This window comes from Bison bison, unplaced genomic scaffold (genome assembly GCF_000754665.1).
Source record: "Bison bison bison isolate TAMUID 2011002044 unplaced genomic scaffold, Bison_UMD1.0 scf7180017864458, whole genome shotgun sequence".
Lineage (NCBI taxonomy): Eukaryota > Metazoa > Chordata > Mammalia > Artiodactyla > Bovidae > Bison > Bison bison.
The window spans coordinates 7503347-7508858 of NW_011495020.1; the positions used below are offsets into that span (position 1 = coordinate 7503347).

Below are 5512 nucleotides of genomic sequence, written 5' to 3' on the forward strand. Positions count from 1 at the left end.
CACTTTCACAGCATCATCTTTCAGGATTTGAAATAGCTCAACTGGAATTCCATCACTTCCACTAGCTTTGTTCGTAGTGATGCTTTCTAAGGCCCATTTGAATGGTTGAACCCAGTTGAACGGTTCTATGAAGACCTATAAGACCTTTTAGAGCTAACACCCAAAAAAGATGTCCTTTTCATTATAGGGGACTGGAATGCAAAAGTAGGAAGTCAAGAAACACCTGGAGTAACAGACAAATTTGGCCTTTGAATATGAAATGAAGCAGGGCAAAGACTAATAGAGTTTTGCCAAGAAAATGTGCTGGTCATAGCAAATACCCTCTTCCAACAACACAAGAGAAGACTCTACATATGGACATCACCAGATGGTCAACACTGAAATCAGATTGATTATATTCTTTGCAGCCAAAGATGGAGAAGCTCTATACAGTCAACAAAAACAAGACCAGGAAGCTAACTGTGGCTCAGATCATGAACTCTTTATTGCCAAATTCAGACTGAAATTGAAGAAAATAGGGAAAACCACTAGACCATTCAGGTATGACCTAAATCAAACCCCTTCTAGCTCTTTACTCTCTATAAATATTCATGGAATTAAGCTGAATGGATTTGAAAATTAAGTAGAGGCATGTTTTAGACATTCTCATACCCTAGAGAGAATGAGTTCCTGCTGTCTCACCTGTACTTTGGCACTTGGTTGCAGTTGAGTTCAGCATTTCCAGTGCAGGATTAGATGAGCCATCCAGGGGTGGAGGACTCGAGGATAAGTCCACAGTGATAACAACTCCACATTCTCATGACTCGTAGGAGGGGAAACTATTCAGTACTCTGTGATCATCTAAACTTCAACTGGAAGTGCAGTTTCTATGCTGGCCTTGGGAGGAGCAGCAGCTCCTAGGGCCAGAGGTACCAGGACTGGCCATGGAAATGCCTTTGTCCACGTCACCCGAGCCTGTGTCCATGGCTCCACCTTGTTGTGGCTTTACGGCCACAAGGAAGTGCCCTTACTTACTCCAGACCCCTCATCATGGCTTAGCGGCAGGTGCCCAGGGAAATTCATCTCTAAGAAGGGCTGAAGAGAGAGGCAGTCATCCAGGTTCATTGTCCAAGTTGAGAAGGAAAATCTTCACCTGCTTGTGATTTGAGAAAAGCCAAATGAATTGCCCCTTGCTGAGATTCTGTTGGAAGGTTAACAGCTGTCTCTCCATTAATGGTGAGTAGTTTTCAAGATATTCTTTCTTATATTTGACTTTGGAGAACTGAAGGACTGGATTCTTGGCAGTGAACCCTGTTTTTGAGGACCTGCCCTCTCTTGGATGGAGGCAAAATTTCACTGGGAAGGAAAATACTTCTCCATCTAGACGTTGGCTTCTTCTATGCTTATAACACCCAAAGGGACCAGCAGCATGTTTTGCCTCTTGTTTTTGTCTTTTCCACGCCATCTCTTATTGGGCCATTTTGGGTGTGTATCTATGAGTCACTGTACATTATTAGTTATTGTGACATTTTAACTTTATCAGGAAGAAGTTTGAAGAAGTTGGGCTCTCAGGCCTGGACAGAGCACTCTATTAGACAACATAAAAGACAGCAAGTATGAGGAGGTTTTGTGAAGAAAATGGTCATTTGGTCTTATTCACTGAGGACTGAATATACAGAAAATAGAATTAAGTGGGGCTTAAATTATGCAACACTGAAAGCTTATGAAGTTTAAGGTGGGGATCTTTAATAAAGGTTTGCCAACATTGTCAATTCCACTTGAAAGAAATTTCATCTAAATAGCTACAGATGTTACTGTCACATGAGAGCACAGGTCTTTTTAAGTTCTTCCCAAGGTACCAGCCAATCCTGACTGTGAGCATGAAACTCCAAGACCACATTTGAGGCACAGTTTTTCTACCCACACAAGATAAGCCACATCTACATTTGTGAAAGTCATTAAGGTGTAAGAGAATCCCCTGGAGAAGGAAATGGCAACCCACTCCAGTATTCTTGCCTGGAAAATCCCATGGACCGAGGTGCCTGGCAGGCTACTGTCCATGGGGTCAGAAGAGTAGGACATGACCACGTGACTAAACCACCACCACCACCAGGAAGACTCAGGTTCTCTGAAGCGAACCTAGAGGCACGATGGGTCCCTGTTCTCACGGGCCCCCTTTTGGCAAAGGGCCAGGGCAACGCCATGTGGGCCTGGGAAGGTCACGGGCGCTAAAATGGACCTGCACCCCAGTGTAAGCTCTGTCATTACCAGTGGGGCGAACTTGGGCAGAAGTTTTTAACAACTTAAATCTTTTAAATGAGAAGAAACAAGCCACCCTTCCTCTTTCCTATAACTGTCTGAATACCTGGCAGTCTCCACCTTGGGCTTTAATCCTCTGTCTTTAACTCTGCTTCTTCATGGATGAGGAGTTCCTGAAAACTGAGATTCTTCTCATCCTTGACAGTGACTAGACATCAACAGTTTAATGTGTTTTTTGAATATCTGAATGAATGAATCATGGAGGTCTAGGTGGTGGCATTACTGTGAAAATTACGTGTAATAAAGGTAGTCTCCTTTCTAAAGTCCATAGACTTAGACTTCTAGGAAAAGGAAGGGATCCTCCCAGAGGTGACCTAACAATGAGGATTCCCTCATTCACCCACTTGCTTTACACTCACCTTTAGTTCTTTTGACTAATGTCTGTTGAAGGCACCGGGCTGTGTTCCTTCCAGACACTGGGCCAAGTCCTGCAGGTCTATGAGAAGTCATGTTCCCTAGCTGACTATCTAGAGAGAAGATAATTTTAAATATTATATAAATATATAAAATTATAAAATAATATTATATAATTTTAAAAATTGTAACAGGATAATAACTGCCTGAGTAGGGCATGCAGTGAGCACAGCGCAGGTGTGGATGTCTGCTCGGGAAAGTGAGGAGAGGTTCTATAAAGGAGGTGGCACTTATGCTGAGCCCTGAAGATGGAGTAGGAGTTTCCCAAACTGAGGGAGGAGAAATACCTGAGTGTCAGGTCTGCCTGTGACCCACTGGGCAATTTGGACAAGTTACTTTACCTCTAACAGATTCAGTCTCCTCACCTGTTAAGTAGAGTTAGCTCCTGGGGTTTCTTCCAGGATCCTGTAAGAGAACATTTAAAAGTGCACCACATCAATGCAGGTGATGCTAGATGAATAAGAATTGTTAGGGTGGTGTTGCATGAGTAAGAGCCTAGCAGTGAGAGACTCTGGTTGTTACGGGAATCACATTCAGGTTTTCTTGGGTATCTAAGAGGGACCCCAACAAATAGTGCTTCCCTTTCCCACCTGAGTTTGGAATAATTAGAGAAAAATTGAAGAGTAATTACTGAGGCCAAAATATCACCTTTCAAATGGTAATAGCTAAGTTGGAGAACAAGACCTGGAACAAGGTAAAAAGAGCTTGAAGGCACCCAGCCCGGGCAGATCTGGGCATGATGTCTTCTCAAATAGAAGCCTGCCCTGGGAAGACTCAGCATTTGGAGCGGCAGAGGAAAACTCCCAAGACAGCCAAGGGAGGAGTGCAGCTGAGCTGGCCCATTGTTCTTTCCTATTTTTTCACTGAAGGACTTGCAGGGGGCAGAGTGAGTGAAGGGCAATGTACGGCTGGAGTTTTCTTTGGAAACCACTTTCTTGTGGAAATGTTGGGGTGGAGAGAGGGGCAAGAGCAGACCCCTTTAACACAGTGTTACTAGGGCATGGGGGCTGGGGCAAGGGCAGTATTCTGAGGGTGGAAAGGATATAGAGATGTTGCTGAGGTATGATAGGCAGGCAGGGCCCAGGGTCATGTAAAGCCTGGTGTGCCAGGCCAGGCAAATGGACTGCAGGTGGGCTGACCGCAGAGAAGAGACATGGTGGACCAGGACTGCTGAAGAGACCAACTAGAGGGGCTGGCATTGCAGATGTATGGATACAGTGGCTCCAAACCTCATGCTTATAGGAAGAGAGAAGGCTGGAGCCCTGGTTCCGCCAGGCCATTGGGAAGTTGAAGATACAGGCAAGGAAGTGGGATCTGGGTCAGACAAGCTTGAAGTGAAAACAGAAGAGAGAGATACTCTTGGGTGAGCTCCAGAAGTCAAGAACCAGGAATACAATCCATTCAGAGAGGAAAGCAAAATTTGATAGGGGAGTGGAAAATCTGAACAGTTAAAAGAATATAGAAGAGAGTAACATTCTCAGATTTTTTTGAAATGTAAGACTTTGGGATGATAAGAAAATGCAAGCAGCAGCCCTGAAAATAGGCAGTTTCAGAGGAATAGAGGTAAATGTCCTTAGAGTGGGTGGGGTCAAGGATGTAGAGGGGTCATCCACAAGGACATGGACTCCTTTAGAATGACGTCAAAGTTCAAAAGCAGAGGCAACATTTTACACTTTTGACATATGGTATTGGGTCAATTGGGCTTCCCTCATGGCTCAGATGGTAAAGAATCTATCTGCAACGTAGGCTACCTGGATTCAATCCCTGGGTCAGGAAGATCCGCTGGAGGAGGGCATGGCAACCCACTCCAGTGTTGTTGCCTGGAGAATCCCATGAACAGAGGAGCCTGGCAGGCTACAGTCCATGCAGTTGCAAAGAGTCCAACATGATTGAGTAACACACACACACACACACACACACATACATTGGGTCGATTTTAATAGGTATATGGGAAGATCCCCTGGAGAAGGGAATGGCAACCCACTCTAGTATTCTTGCCTAGAAAATTCCATGGACAGAGAAGCCTGGTGGTCTACAGTCCATGGAGTTGCAAAGAGCTGAACATGACTGAGCAGCTAACACACAAATGTGATGGAACCAAGAAAAACAGACACAACAACCTTCAAAATATCAACAACCATCAGCAAAAAAATTAAATAACCCACCAGGTTTATGCAAGAATGGAGTCATATAAACACAGATATTTACAGTTGTGGAATATAGGCCTTGTAACATTTATAGAAGGAGCAACAATGAAGTCTTTTTTTTTTTTTCCTACTAAAGAAGAATGCACTGGCTGCAGGCCCATGGAGGAAATCTTCACCAAATGTGTGCCACCTCCAATGGCTAATGTACTCCCTCTTACCTCCAAAGCACACAACCTGGAGCAGTGTCTGCCCCCAAACTGTAAATCCATCCAGTATCCTAGAAGCTCATCTGCAAACCAGACTACACATGGGCTGTGAGTTTGTGAGAGAAATGCAATCTCTTCCACATACACAGAACCAGATGGCATTTATCCCATCAGCTGATATTTGTGATTATTACTATTATTTTCTGTAATTGCCCTTCTGGGTCCTGTTTACTCATATCATGCTAAGTAATTGTAATTAACCAATGAAATATTTGGAGCTAAGCTAGTTCAAAGCTATGGTTTTTCCAGTGGTCATGTATGGATGTGAGAGTTGGACTGTGAAGAAGGCTGAGCGCCAAAGAATTGATGCTTTTGAACTGTGGTGTTGGAGAAGACTCTTGAGAGTCCCTTGGACTGCAAGGAGATCCAACCAGTCCATTCTGAAGG

The 5512-nt window shown here is 44.1% G+C and overlaps 1 protein-coding gene across 4 annotated transcripts in view; it reads left to right on the forward strand.

Annotated features, from left to right (window-relative positions):
* The window catches only part of LNX1 (ligand of numb-protein X 1, E3 ubiquitin protein ligase), a 187981-nt gene that overhangs the window by 48602 nt on the left and 133867 nt on the right, over positions 1–5512 (forward strand). Inside the window, exon 1 of one of the 4 annotated variants that reach the window (XM_010859696.1) lies at positions 996–1215. The exons of the other annotated variants lie outside the window; for them this stretch is intronic. The gene's annotated coding sequence lies outside the window, so the exon portion shown is untranslated. Of the gene's footprint in view, positions 1–995; positions 1216–5512 lie in introns of those variants that run through there. 4 annotated transcript variants of the gene reach the window in all.